General features: G+C 41.8%; 1 pseudogene; it reads right to left on the bottom strand.

Moving 5' to 3' along the window:
* Nucleotides 1–939: 939 nt before the first annotated feature.
* LOC122643713 overlaps nucleotides 940–16364 on the bottom strand; it is a 30707-nt pseudogene continuing 15282 nt past the window's right edge.

Here is a 16364-nt window from a genome sequence, read left to right as displayed (position 1 = left end):
ACACCAAACTTTGATCGAATTCTCCTCTCACACTAAGGAAAACTCGATCCAAGTGACTCCCTCATCTGACCATCATAAACCTTAAAAATTCCATCTTTCCTCTTTTCAAAAACCCAAATCCTAACCTCCAAACCTGCTGCCGATTCATTCTAACCTACTTCCATCCATTAAAACTTAACGAGATCTTCACTGATAGACTCCCCTACATCAACTTGACATAACCGTACCATCAAACCCTAACCCTAATTTCACAATTTCACCTGTTTTGACCTAGCGAAATTGCCCAGTTCATAACAGATCCTGGTTATTGGCTTCTAGTTGGACCCCTTCCAATCTAGAACTACATTAAGTAATCCATTTTCAGATTCCTTGGGGGAAACAATAGTTCAAACAGAGCATCTTTTCCATAGGGCGAAAGTTTCCAAGGGTTTAAAGCTAGGGAATCCCATGATAGGAGACTAGATCAATGCCAGTAGTTGGGAACCCCATTCCTTCCCTCCCCATCCCCCTTCCCCCCCCCCCCCCCTCCAAAATAAAAAAAAGGTAAAAGAAAGGGGGGCAAAGAAGGGGGAGGTCTTAAGACTATTGCTTAAGGTTACTATTAGGCAGTCTCATATGAGGTCAGCTAACATTAACTAGATTAGCTTAAGTGTTCAGGAGCAGAATTTATAGTGTCAGATACTTATGACCTTTCTGTCTACTTGTATGAATATAATTATGGGATTGCGTGCCCTGTCCAGCTGTGTAGCCTACGCTAGTGCCTCCTTGTGTCTGTCTCTCTCCTCCCACAATAGGGGGCAGATATGTCATTTCATAGGAGGGGAAGAGAGAGATAGACACAGCCAGGCGCTAGCGTATACTAAGCAACCTGTCACCATATATGGTTTACCGCTACAAGACCTATTTTCATTTCATTGGTTTTCTCCAATTTATCAGAAACTAAACAAATGGCCACCACAAATCTCCCCACGTAGACAACACTACTTGGAGCACATTTGTATTTTTACCAACTGCAACCAGCTCAAGAATCATTGAAATCCCAGGATCTAAAGAGAAGTATTCATATTGAAAATTTACTTGTCCTTGACGATGATGACGAAGCCGAGCTTTCAACATTCTTAATATTGTATCAGAAGCAAGTTGGAGTGGCATGTCAGCGGACAGTGTCTGCAAATAAGAATTTCAAATTCCCTACCAATAATTCTGAACGAAAACAAAAACTTCTTGATGAGAGAATAAGGCAGAATTGCAAACTACTAAATCATATGGTAGATTATAGAACTAAAAATCACTAGAACTTGGATTTTGGGAACATTTGGACTGTGAATCCTGTTGAACCATTGTAGTCTCTCCAGAACAATATCTTGAGCATTTCACAGTGAATGGTTAAGTCCCCAACTCCAGGTTTTTTCAACTTGCTGAGGCTTATTGCTGGTCTGCATTGGGCTTTTAACACTGTGGTCCATCCATCCATGACACATCCCAAGAGGATAAAGAATCACAGAAGACACCCCCAATATCTGACACAGGAACAGGATTAGCCTTTCCAAGGATGGACTCAAATGAAAGCCAAGTAATTTGGTCTTGAGACATCAACCTAATGTTGTCAAATGAGGCAAATTCCAGGAGCTTGACCTCTTCCTTAAGGATTCATGGGGACCTCAGAAGGTACCGAATTTCAGGTGGTCTGTCAACTTGAGTATCCTAGGACAGGACCAAATAATGATCCTGAACTACCCTCGTGCATGGGCACATGTTTGTAAAAGAGAAAGAGACATTACCTCAAGAACTTGTAGAGGATCCAAAGACTCTCCATGGTTGTGAAGAAGGCGAACTGCGGCCTTAAACATAGGCTCGTTTCCATCTTGTGGATCCAAATACATATCAAGCAACCTGAGGGAAACACAAATCAACCAAAATCATGGACAAAAGTGATTAAATAAAATTTATGCTTTTATTCAAATAAAAAAGATACTTACCGCATATAGGCATCAGGTCTACCAATTTCTGCACAATATTGTTCAGCTGCTTCACTGTCCTCCAGCTTCCTACAAGTTAATAGAGAATTACACACACACAAGTGTCTAAACAAATCAAAAGTTGTTAAGTTACAGTTCATATTTAGAAATTATTATGTTGAATAATGTAAACCAGAATACCGTGGGGGTATTCTGGTCCTTTGGGTGCTTTAGTATTATGTTTTATAATTGTTTGTGTACTGCCTAGCTGTATTGGCTAGGCAGGGGTATTTTGGTCATGTAATTTCATATTCCAGAATTATAAATAAAGGTGCTTGGGTGATCACAATAGATCATTCAAGTTTTCTCAGTTCTGTTTTTTAGTATTCTAGTTTTGAACATGGTATCAGAGCTAGGGTTCTAAGACCTGCTCGATTGTTCAAAAACAACCCTTTTCTCTTGATTCCTCTCCTCTCCCCCTTCTCCTCTCCCTTCTCCCTTCTGTCTTCTCTTCCTTTGATCCATTCAACCCTTTTTAGGGCAGCACCCATGAGGTGATCCATCTATGGTTCGAGTGCTGCCCTCCATCTCACCTCAATTTTAAAACCTAATTCAGATCGATAGCTGCTGCCATTATCTCTCTGCGATTCAGGATTGCTTCAGTTTTTTTTGGAGATCGATCTCATAACAGTTGGGAGATCAATTGGTTTCTTTGGAGCATCAATGCAGGCCTACGACAGCATCTATCCTCTCTGATTTCACATTGATTGAAGACCCCACAGCTGCAGCCTCTTTCCTCTTCTTATCGATCTCAACGTCGTGGTTTTGCAAAACCCCGACACTTTATCGATTTGGTTCTTCTAGGCTGCTGTTTGGGAAGATTTTTTGAGGGATTATTCCCTGGTTATATTGCTGCACTCGACACTGTTTCAGCCTTAAATTCCTGCTGTTTTTTGAAGATCAGAATTCTGTCCAATTTCAGATCGACTACTGCAGAATTTTTGAAATTCAGTTTTTTCAAAAACTCGAATTTTACCTTGCTGCATTATGGGTGACTCAGAGATTACATCAGCTGCTACTGGAGGAGATCAGACCAGGACTGATTTCTTGCCCTATGCTGCTGCCATAAAACTAGATGGTACCAATTATCTGATTTGGGCCAGATCCTTATCCCCTCAGTGGGTGGCGGGGGACTCACTGGCCACCTTCGGGTATCACCAAACAGCCCATCGAAGAAGGGGCTGCCCGCACTAAATGGGCAGCTAATGATGCGATGGTGATGTCTTTTGTTCTGAATTCTATGACCACGACATTTCTAGTCGACCTTCTCCTTGACACTGCGACTCGAGATATGGACTGCTGTCAAGGGTACTTATGGTCGCTTCGGGGTGGTGCTCGGTTTACGAGATCCGAAAGACTCTTCAACACACTACCCGTAAAGAGATGACAGTCACCAAGTACTATGCTGCCCTCAAGTGCTTATGGCAGCAACTGGATCACTATGCTCGATTCCTACCTACTACGCTGCGAGATATTACAGCCTACCACACTTATGTGGATCGTTTCGAGTCTATGACTTCCGGCTGGACTTAATGATGATTATGACCCTATTCGGGTGCAGGTTCTTGGTCGGGTTCCTTTTCCCACTTTGGAGGAAACTTTTCATATGTTCACAATGAAGAGACAAGGAGGGCTGCTATGATGATTACTCCTAAGGTTGACAGATCAGCTTTACGGACTCACTGGTTCCATCACTCTGACACTCGCGATAATGTTGCTCTCGCTTTGCTAGTAAAGAGCCCGTGAAGTGTGATCATTGCCACAAACCATATCACACTAAGGCTCGGTGTTGGAAACTTCATGGGAAGCTGCTGATTTTGAGAGCAAACGTGGTCGTGCTAAATCTAAAAACAAGGCCAATCACACCGAAAGTGTAGCTTCAGCTCCCACTACGACATTGGTTTCTCCCGGAAGAACTTCAAGCTCTCCGGCGTGCATTGAACACATCTCTGCCCCCACTACATCTCGCTGCCAATTCAGGGTTCCTTCTTTGCCCATACAGTATTTCCTTTGCTGGTCATTGTGCATCCGTGGTCTCCACTCCTTGGATCATAGACTGAGGGCTACGATCACATGACAGTTCCTCCAGTCTTTTTAATACCTACTTCCTCCTGTAAAGACAAAGTAAAAATTGTTGATGGGTCCCTCTCCTCCATATCCGGGAAGGGTTCCATTGGTTGTTCTCCTTCATTGACTTTATCTTCTCGTATTACATATTCCCAAGTTTACTACTAACCTTCTCTCCATTAGTAGTATCACTAAATCTTTAAACGCAAAGTGACATTCTTTCCTACTCATTGTGTTTTTCAGAACTGGACTCGGGAAGACGATTGGATCGGGTAAAGTGCATGGCGGATTGTACACGCTTGATGGAGATCCTGCATCTACACCGCTTTACCTTCTAGACTTTGTTCACCAAGATCTTTTCTTCCGAATTACACTTATGGCACTCTAGACTAGGACATCCACCTTTAGGAACCTTATCTACTTTATTTCCCGCATTCGGCAAACCTTATTATAAAGAAGATTTTTTTGTGAGCCTTGTGTCTTGGCCAAACAGACATGTTCCAACTATCCTATTTCTAATAAAAGGTCATCTTCTTTATTTCATGTTGTTCATTCGATGTGTGGGGTCCTAGTAGAAAAGTTGCTCTTTCGGGTCATCGGTGGTATGTCACCTTTATTGATTGCTATTCTAGGTTTACTTGGGTTTATCTCGATGCACAACAAAAGTGAGGTTTTCTCATGTTTTCAGCACTTTCACCGGCCTGGTTCAAACTCAATTTCATACCACTATTCAAATTTTACGGAGTGATAATGGGCGAGAGTATATGGAAGGTCGGTTCCAAAATACCGGCTGCCCATGGGATCCTCCACCACCAGGTATGTGTTGATACTCCAGCCCAAAATGGTGTGGCTGAGAGGAAGAACCGCCACCTCTTAGAGGTCGCTCGTGCCCTTTGTTTGCCGGAATGTCCCCTCGATTCATTGGGGGATCTTGTTCTCCTTGCCGCCTATTTAATTAATAGGCTGCCAGTCGGGTCCTTCACTAGACCCCTGTTGAGCTACTACTTGGCTCTTCCTCCTTTATTGTTCCCCCTAAGGTGTTTGGCTGCGTATGCTATGCAGGATACCAGTCCCCGGCAAGCTTGAACCCCGTAGTCTTCGGTGCATTTTCTTGGGGTACTCTGCTACTCGAAGGGGTATAAATGCTATCACCCTCCATCCCGCCGAGACTTTTGTCGGCATGGATGTTGTGTTTCATGAGCGTCTCTCCTACTATGTGTCCCCACCTCTTCGGGGGAGAGTGTTAGCGAAGATGTGTTGTTGAGCATCCTCCTCCACTCCGGTCTGTCTATAATGAGTCTGTTCAGCCTACTTCGGTCCTCCCCGAGTCGGGGAGAAGTTCTTGTTCGGGGGCGGACCACTCCGATCAGGCCCGAGGTTCTGTTCGAGGGGAGACCCCTCAGCCCAAACTCCGTCCGAGAGAACCATTAGTGAATTTCGAGAGGAGGATTGATGTTAGCACTATGAAGACCTATGGAAGGAGACATAATCGGGTTCAATCCACTTGTTGCTCCTGTACCCATCCAATTGCGAACCTGGATCCAGAACCCGCCTCTCCACTGGTAATGTTCCTTCTCCCGACTTGCCTATTGCCCTTCGCAAGGTGTCGGGACTTGTACTCAGACATCCTATATCTCATGTTGTCTCTTATGACTCCCTTTCCCCATCATTTCGTGCTTTTGTTACTTCTCTTTCTTACATTCGTGTTCCTAATAATTGGCGGGAAGCTTTATCGGATGGAAAGTGGAAGGCAGCCATGATGGAAGAAATGGAAGCCTTGAAAAAAATAACACATGGGAGCTTGTTGTTCTTCCATCTGGGAAGAAAACCATTGGATGTAAATGGGTGTTTGTGGTGAAACGAAGGTGGATGGCACCGTGGATAGATATAAGGCACGGCTCGTTGCCAAGGGTTTTACTCGGACATACGGCATAGACTACCGGAGACCTTTGCACTGTTGCAAAGTTGAATACGATTAGGTGTGTTGTTATCTTGTGCGATCAACCTTGGTTGGGAGTTGCAACACTAGATGTTAAAAATGCCTTCTGAATGGAGCACTGGAGGAGGAGGTATACATGGACATTCCACCAGGGTTCTCTTGTGCGATAATAGAGGAAAAGTGTGCAGCCGTAGGCTGAACGTATGGGCCAAACATCGCCCGGGCTTGGTTTGGTCGATTCCACAATGCCATGATTTCGTGGGCTATAAGCGAGTAATGCTGATCACACACTCTTCATCAAGAAGGTTGGTGAAAAACTCACTTGTTCTTATAGTCTACGTTGATGATATAGTGGTTCTGCAATGATGGTGATGAGATCGGACAGTTGAAGACCTTCCTTGGCCAGGAATTTGAGATTAAAGATCTAGGCAAATTAAGATACTTTCTTGGGATTGAAGTGGCCAGATCTGCGAAAGGCATATTTCTCTCCCAAAGAAAGTATGTCCTAGACTTGTTGGCTGAAACCGGTTTGCTAGGCTGCCACCCTTCTGACACTCCTATGGATCCTCTTTTCGGCTCAAGGAAAATGGGGTGAGCCTCGTTGATAAAGGCCGGTACCAAAGACTTGTAGGGGAAGCTGATTTACCTTTCACACACTCGCCCGGACATTGCATTCTTTGTGAGTGCAGTGAGTCAATTTATGCATGATCCCTACACTTCTCATATGGAGGCTGTTCTTCGTATTCTACATTATTTGAAGTCGGCTCCTGGAAAGGGCATTCTTTTGTCCTCACATGGTCACCTACGGGTAGAGGCATACACCGATGCTGATTGGGCTGGTTCAAGCGACGAAAGTCCATTTCTGGATATTGTTCTTTTGTAGGTGGAAATCTTGTTACCTGGCGTAGAAGAGCGAGAATGTAGTTGCTCGTTCTAGTGCCGAAGCTGAATTGAGCTATGGCACAAGGTATTTGTGAGTTACTTTGGCTTAAAGGGCTGCTACAAGACTTGGGTCTACCTATTCGCCTTCCTATGATGCTTGTCTGCGATAACAAGGCTGCAATCGATATAGCACACAACCCGGTGCAGCATGACCGTACCAAACATGTTGAGGTGGATAGGCATTTCATCAAGGAGAAATTAGAAGATGGGCGGATATGTATTCCCTTTGTGATTTCTTCGGATCAGCTTGCTGATATCTTCACCAAGGGTCCGCTGGAAAATTATTTCACCTAATCTAGTCAAGTTGGGCATGATCAACATATTTGCTCCAACTTGAGGGGAGTGTTGAATAATGTAAACCAGAATACCGTGGGGTATTCTGGTCCTTTGGGTGCTTTAGTATTATGTTTTATAATTGTTTGTGTCTTGCCTAGTGTATTGGCTAGGCAGGAGTATTTTGGTCATGTAATTTCATATTCCAGAATTATAAATAAAGGTGCCTGGGTGATCACAATAGATCATTCAAGTTTTCTCAGTTCTGTTTTTTAGTATTCTAGTTTTGAACATATTATTATTTTCAGTTTTTCACCCAGAACTCCTCTATATTTCCAAACTCCCTGCATGGTATTTCTGACTGATTGACACTATCCTACAAAACAATGAAACTTACAAAGCCAAAATTTGGAGAACTAGTGTCCCTTGCCCCAGTTTTCTGTACAAAATAGCCTGTCATAGAAAATCAAAGACAATATAAGGAGAAAGAAGCATATAGGGCCTATCCTTCAAAAAGGAGAACTCCTAATCGATCCAAAATTTCCCCTAAATAAAGATGAAAAGAGAATGTGCACATGCTAAGGTCCCCAGGGAAATAGATAATCATACACAAACCTTTTCCCACCATAATTCTGATACTTCAATCAAGTCTAGGACTTCTTCAGGATCATATAAGTCTGAAGACTGTAAAAACTGTTGTAATTTCTCTCTGACTGGACTCCGAAATATAGTACCATATTCAGCATCAGAAATGTTTGCTGCTTCAAACTTCCCAGCAACAGGGGTTTCAGAACTGTATTCCATCTCTACAGCTTCCATCACTGATTTCGCAAGAGAAAGAGCATATAGTGTATGGAACTGTGTCTCATCAGAATCTTGTTCCTCAATCAACCATTGCAAATACCTACAAGATAACGGAAACATAATTGAAATCCATGAAAGTGTGCAGAACTGCCACAACAGTGAAAACCACCTTCAGTACTAGAGAAAAGCAACACATGCAATTATAGTCTTTTTGTTTTGTATCTTTTTTCCCCTTATCTTGAAATGAAGTATCCATATGTTTAATGTAAAATCTCAGTTTGACCTGATATTTTCTAGAAAAACATACAAGGTACTACCTTATAGACACTAAAGATGGCCAACAATCTTAATGTAGGCAGTTGTTACACGAGATTCACACGCAAGTTTAAGGTTACTACTTGCACCTTGAGCTTCACCTGGGAGATCTACTAGGCAGTAAATGAAACAGATAGGTATGATTTAAGCTATCCTTTTTCCAGTAAAAAAAGAGCAGGTATGGTCTCCTAGAAAACTATTTCGATCTATTTGCCTATTACCAGTGGTAACCCACCAAGATTTACTTGAGCTATTCATTAAACAAGAACAAGAGGATTAGATCAGACATCTAAAGAGAAAAATGTTTAGGCAGCTTGGACAGTAAAATGGATCATAGCCTAGGAATATTGGATCTGGGTAAGATTGACTATTAAACCTCACCCATCCAAGATGTGGCTCAAAGAAATCAATGGACAAGGTTGATTCCAACTGGGTACATGTATAGCATTAAGGTAAGAAAATGTTGGTGTAATATCCACAGAGGCAAAGAAGATAGAACTTTCCTCTATTTCAATATAATGGAAAACAAAATAAAGGCATACCTCTGAAGAATCTCAACCTTCTTCGGATCAATTGCCGAAATTACTTCTTCTGCAGTAAGAAGTGTGAAGGGATGCATTAGCATCGACCCAGACAAAGTTCAAGACTAATTTAAGAAAATGAGAGTGTTTATTATGGGCAAGGAAACAAAAGACAAGCTTTTCCAAAATGCTCTAAGCAGATCTGATAGTCATAACATGTACAGAAAATATTGAGTACCTACAAGACAGTACTAGACACCTTTACTGTATTGTTGATAAAGATATGCGTGAGCAAATCCAGTCAGATGCAACTCAGACCGTTCATATCTGCCACGTGGCAAGTCATGAGGGGATCAAATTTCAGTCAGACATAGGCTCCGCTCTCTTCTACTCATGGTTTGAGATTCCAGTTGAAACGATCAAAATCTAGTGAAATATTTCGGTTTCAAACTTGGTCGAAACAAAACTGCATGCAATGTTTCGAACGAAATTTTCAAGTTTCAGTTGAAATTTCATTGGTACATTCATTTGATTTAAATAACGAATCTCGGTTGAAATGGGTCATTGTTTCGACCCATTTCAACTAAAACCCGCGAATTCGATTCCAATCCCCTGCTGTTGAGTTTTTTGGGCTCCTACAACACATCAACAATGAAGATGTGGTGCATTTGAGCCAGATTTCTTGAAGATTCACATTTTGAGGTATACCTTTTTCCCTAATTGGGGTGTCTGAAGCACAGTTGTCTAGGCGCCTTGTTGGTGTCACCTTAATTTTTGCCCTCTCGACTGCCTTGGCTTGCCTAGGCGCTGTGACAACTATGGTCTGAAGTAAAAAAAGCCTTAAGAAAGACGAAAGTAGGCAAGGCAACAAGCCCAAACGGAGTTCCAATAGAAGTGCGGAAGAGCTTAGGAATCTGTGGTTTATCCTGGTTAACCAAGTTGTTTAACGAGATTATGGATACAAAGAAGATGCCAGATGAACAAAGGATAAGCATCGTGGTACAATTTACAAAAATAAAGGGGATATTCAGAGCTGTAATAGCTATAAAGGCATAAAATTAATGAGTCATACGATGAAGTTAGGGGAGCGGGCTATTGAAACCCACATGAAAAAGGAAACCACTATAACGCAGAACCAATTTGGTTTTATGCCAAGATGGTCCACAATGGAAGTTATCTTCTTAGTTAGGAGATTCATGGAAAGATATAGAAAAGGCAAGAGGAATCTCCATATGGTCTTTATTGACCTAGAAAAAGCCTACGACAGACGGACAGAGTCCCGACAGAGTTGATCTATAATATACTAGAGAAGAAAAGGGTGTCATTTAAATATGTGGACATAATTAAAGATATGTATCATGGTGTGGTGACTAAAGGACGGGCCTTGGTGCAATGGTAAAAGTTGCTCCATTGTGACCAAGTGGTCATGGGTTCGAGTCTGGAAATAGCCTCTCTGTGAAAACAGGGGTAAGGCTGTGTACATTATGACCCTCTCCAAACCCTGCAATGGCAAGAGCCTCGTGCACTGGGTACGTCATGGGTTCAAGGCATCGAATTCCCAATAACAATTGAGTTACATCAAGGATCAGCCTTAAGCTCTTATTTGTTTGCGCGTATCATGAATGACCTAACTAGAGGCATACAAGATGAGGTTCTTTGGTGTATGCTTTTTGTGGATGATATTGTTTTGGTGGATGAGACAAAAGCAGGGATTAATGCCAAGTTGGAGCTATGGAGATCAACTTTGGAATCAAAAGGTCCGAAGATAAGTAGAACTAAGACGGAACATATGTCGTGTAACTTTAACCACATTAGCATGGATAATGAAGTGATGAATATTAATGAGAAAGAGATTCCACAAAGTGATTATTTTAGATATCTGGGCTCAATCATAAATAAAGAAGGTGACATAGAGGATGGTGTTGCCCAAAGGATTAAAATAGGGTGGATGAAGTGGAGAGGTGTGTCTGGAGTGTTGTGTAATCAACGTATTCATTTAAAGCTTAGAGGAAAATTTTATAGGACAGTCATTCGACTGGCTATGATGTATGGTATGGAATGTTGGGCAGTAAAGAGGTGTCAGATAAATAAACTGTGTAGCGGAGATGAGGACGTTGAGAAGGATGTGTTGGAAAACTAGGAAGGATAGAGTAAGGAATGACCATATTGGAACTAGGTTGGGAGTAGCTCTAATTCATGATAAGCTTAAAGAGAGTCGTTTTGAGGCATATGGCCATGTCCATCGGAGGCCTTAGGATGCCCTAGTATGGAGGAGTGATTTGAGAACTAAAAGAGCTAGGGGCAGGCCTAAATTAACCATAGGACAAGTGGTGAGGAAAGACATGCTTAGCTTAGGCCTCGTTTCATGTATAACTTTGAATAGAACTGATTGGAGAGCAAGGATCCATGTGGCCGACCCCATTTAGTTGAGATAAGGCTATGTTGTTATTGTTGTTGTTGGAGTTTTAGGGTGAGTTAATGAATGGAGGTAGGGGTTTTACTTGTATTAATAAATTTTGGGGAAAAAAATATACACATGCACATATATATTTGTAGACGTTGCAATTTTGCCACCTCCCACCGGCGATGATGACAACAGGACACGGATGATTGTCGACACCTCTCAAAGAACCTCCCAAGACTTGAAAAACCTTTCAAAATTCCAAAAATACCCTTAACCAAGGAGATTGAGCCTGCGGGACCCATTCTGCGACACCGCGGAAGGAAGGAAAACCCTTCTGTGACGAACAGAACATCTTTTCTCCGGAAGTTCACCCCCAAACCCCTGTTTCACCAATTTCGGTGTCCAAAGCTCTTTTTTGCTCGTCCCGGGGTCCTCCCCATCTCCAGTCTTGAAACTTGCAATCCCGTTACCCTGTCCGCGGTCCGGATCATCCGGGTCCACCTACCCGACCCATTCCTACTATCCCAAACCCATATCTTCCTTTCAAAAATCCCATGAGCACCAAGTGATGTCGTGATTTTGTCTGAAGATCAAGCATTTGGCTTCCAAATCTCTAGCGACACCATTACTCTGCCCGAAGTCTAAGTACCAAAAGTCCCATTTGTAGCCGTTACTCTGCCCGAAGTCCGAGTAGTAAAAAGTCTATTTACAGCCGTTATTCTGCCCGAAGTCGGAGCGACTTGAAGATCATCCCAGCCATTACTCTGTCCGACTAGAAGAAGGCAAGACAATCATCCATCTCCACATGAGTCGGGGAGATCATTTGCATCTTATTCTTTAGTACATCTGTGTAGGTATATATACTCATTTTGCCATTTCTTCGAAGCACAATGTAGACCTTTAAGGTAATTGTTCTGTTTCTTTTCCTAGCGTAAATAGTGATTTTCATTTGTTAAAGTACCCATATGATTTCCTTTCATATACTTGATGCATCATATAGCCTTACATGTTGATATAGGACACATCATTATGGGAGAATATTCGAAACTGAGCATTTAGTGGAAAGACCTGTATAACTGAGTGAGGTGGAGTGCTAATACCTTTCCATCCTTGTAACCTAACCACTTGCTCAAACTCTCTAACCAGACCATACAATCATGTAGCCCTTTCCATTCCCGAGGGATTGGGCTATCACTCATTGGATCCTAGGTGGCGACTCCTATTTCTTTAATGTATGTAAAGCATGACCTCATCCCCCTAATTCTCAATAATGGAACCAGAATGATGAACCCCCTATATAAATGATCTTTTATAAAAATGGTTGCAAAAAGGACCACCCCTCTCGGGGACGGAGGAGGAGCCCTATTAAATTTCCTCCGAATGGGGGTAAAGGCCGCGGTACCCACCATATCATATTATATCATACATTCATACTATTATATAAAATTACAACCACCCCTCTCGAGAGAGAGAGAGAGACCGGATCTCGTTTTATTACTTAGGGGGCTAAAAAGTCCAAGGAGAGAGGACCCATTCAGTCTTCGATTCCTTCGTTGTGGCAAAATTTCTAGCATCTTTTCTGGGTATTTCATCTACTGCTCTCTCTGTTATTATCTGAATATTTTTTTAGCATCCATAAGAGAAGCTTTTACTTGTTCTGTTTGAGGGAGCTGAATCTTTAAAGGTTTAATATTTGGATTTTTTATTTGCCGGGGCCTGTGCATTTGTGATGGAGTCAAGAAGGTTTCTTTGATGGGTAGCCTCTGCTCCCCCAAAAGAGTGATCTGGGTATCAGTCAAATTGTGATCCGCGTGTTTTTTGTTAGTGTTGAGTATTTGACCTTCGTTTGGATTAAAAAGGAAATTGTTCTTAACTGTGTGCGTACCCATCTCCTTTTCATTTTGTAGCTAACAAATTCGTTGTTTACATAGAGGTTCTTCCAAGGCCTTGTCTTTAAAGACTTCTGCAGTTTTTATTTTTATGGTCTGGCTCCTCTTTTTCTCTCACATGTCTCTCCCTTCCCACATCCCCCTCTCTTGGAGACTCCGTCAACAAAACCAGTCGGAGTCCCTCTCTTGCAGCTCAAGCAGTACGTTGGCCTCTTGAAGGGGAAGGGGATCCCCACCAATCTCCCTTAAATGGCCAGAATTTTTCATTAAGATCGAAGGTAGTGGCACATCAAGTTCATTGCCCATCTCAAGGAAGCTCGGTTCCTCTTTTTTTTTTAAGACCAAAAGAATGTCCTCACTGGCATACTTTGACTGGTTTGCAGGTCGCTTTCTACTTGATTTCTTCAAAAGCTCTAGAGAAAAGCTTTGCTTCTCCATCTGGATTGATGGCTTGGGCTTGCTCGAAGTACACCTTCCTTGTAAAAAAGGGCATACCCAGTGCACGAGGCTCCCGCCATTGCAGGGTCTGGGGAGGGTCATAATGTACACAGCCTTAACCCTGTTTTCACTGAGAGGCTGTTTCCAGACTCGAACCCGTGACCACCTGGTCACAATGGAGCAAACTTTACCATTGCACCATCGCAGAGATTATCATGCCAAATATTTCTATCTTCTTTTCCGTTTTCTCCATCAATTGAGTAAGTGATTGCAGAGTTGTTTAATTGACAAATACAAAGGAAGAAGAAAAGTACAAAGAGAAGCAGAGGGATATATATATATATATGAGGCCGGGCCTATCATATCAAAAGGGTTGTAGAAAGAGAACCCGGCCATCTATTTCATTCGATGTTCCGGGGCAGGGGCCCGTTATATATATATAATAGAATTTATCTTCTTCAAGCCCCCTTAGGATATGTTTCATACATGAAAAATTTTACCCATCGATTACCCAAATCCCTATCCCTGTTCAAACAAGTATCTCTCTCTCCACACACACACCCCCCCCCCAATATTTGGCCACACATGCAAATGTTTGCTACTATAAACATAATAGAGAGAGGAATAATATATACATACATATATATATATATATATATAGAGAGAGAGAGAGAGAGAAGCAAAGAGCAGCCATAAAACCCATCAGCGTAAATGAGGTTTTTATACAGGCTTGGACTCCTAATAAAACTATGAATCTGAACAATAAAATTTTCTTAGATACCACACAATTATTTTTGCAATCTCTCTCCTAGACCATGTTTGTAGGCGAAATCTTGTATGTATTAGATAGGTAAATGAAAATTATCTTTTATGACATATAAAGAAGAAAAATGGACATGTTCTGACTTCCATAAATAAAGACTGAAGAAAAATTTCAGGAATTAAACCAGACTAGCCTAAGAAGGCACCACAAAGGAACTAACACTCACATAAACATGCACACATGTGACCAACATTCAATGGATTCCATGGGAAAATCAGCATGATGATAACTTCCCATTATTTTAGGATGTATCTTTACACCACAAGTCTCTGGAGGAATTTGAACATCAATCCATCTGCCAGATTTGAAGTGGCAAGTCAATTGAAACAATAAATTTCTAAAACCAATACAGAAGGATATAACTTGTGGCTACAATGGATCAGTTATTAATGGTAATTTTTCTTTTGATAGGTAATTATTAAAATTATTTCTTTCTTTCAAAGGCTCGACTGGATCTTTTGAAGACATTGGAGCAGTGTTTAAAGGGACATCCGGAACAACATCTAGGATGCTTGGTGCTACCCCAAACCATCCCCTGTGTTTTTGGTGATTGGGACACCATTTGGCACTTGAGATGCTGTCCGGGACAGGAAAAATGCTTTGCAATTCCCCATCACCCCAAATGCAAAAATGTTTTTAAAAACATTGCATAGGAGGTACAAAATTATCGCAGATACTCAAAATTACCGCCCCTCCCCCCAACCAGAGATTCTTTGCACTCATCCACAAAGTGAATTTCTAATCACCAGATTTTCTTGTTGGCCAAGTTTTCACATCATTGAGAACAAAAATGATTAATTTTCACTCTTTGGAAGTTGATGAACCCCATCAAACTATTCCTGTCCAAGGTTAGAAGGAGAACCACTCTAATTGTTAATTACAGGCAAGAACACTCTGCCGTCCTTGACGCTAAATGCCACCTCGACCACCCATAGCAGATGGTCAGAGTAAAAGAACAATTAAAGAAGTAAGACTGATGAATACGTAAGTTCTAGTGAAGTGTGAGATCACCTGGTGAAAATTGAAGGGCTCTCTTTTCTGATGTTAAAATTCTTACAGCGAGTTCCTGGTCCACATCCGAAATCTAATAAAAAGACCCAGGACATCCGAGTTAGCTATTTAATCAATGGAAGGTACAACATTTTGCTTCAAATTTCACCAAGTTTGAGCTATACATACCCATCCAAGATGCTGTAGAACCATGTCTTGGTCAGATAACTCTTCCAGAAGCTTCGAAGCCTCAATAGCAGCAGTTCTTTTCCCAGAGATCACAGTAGTACCAGTATCCTGATCGGACTGTTGCACTGCAGGGTCTTTCCATAGGCCGGATGAATAATTTCTAACCAAAATACGCCAGATAGCAAGAGCCTTTGAGCTCAATCCTTTACTTGCATACAGGAAGGCAAGCGTTCGTAAGTGCCCAGAGTCATCTAACAATGATTCCAATTCCTCCTGCACCGCCCATGCAAGTTGCAGGGTCATCCTTCAAGCAGGCTTCTGACAACGGCCTCTCTGCGTTGCAATACATAGGAATACTAGGATTCCGCTGCTTTCCAACATACACAAGCTGTGCATGATCTTGAGGCCCATGTCACTAGGTTTTGAGTCTTTTGACCATACAACTAACTAACATGTGTACACCTAAGGATAAACCAGTGAAATATAATATCAAAAGTAACCAGCAAGTATAGACATACCACCACACAACTGTTCTCAGAAGATGCTAGCTGCTCCATATCATCCACATGATTAAGGGTTCTATAGAGGTACATTAGAAGAGTGTCAACTCCCTCCCTGACCTAAGGGGTCAAATCCTTATCCCGAGAAACTTGCAGATACCTATTGTACATCAGCAGAGCATTTACTGGAAAGAAGAATTATTAACAAACAATGCAGAACAAATAGAATGTGTCAACACTTGCTTTTTCGAA

This window comes from Telopea speciosissima, chromosome 10, assembly GCF_018873765.1.
Source record: "Telopea speciosissima isolate NSW1024214 ecotype Mountain lineage chromosome 10, Tspe_v1, whole genome shotgun sequence".
Lineage (NCBI taxonomy): Eukaryota > Viridiplantae > Streptophyta > Magnoliopsida > Proteales > Proteaceae > Telopea > Telopea speciosissima.
This window is presented reverse-complemented; position numbering and strand designations above follow the sequence as displayed.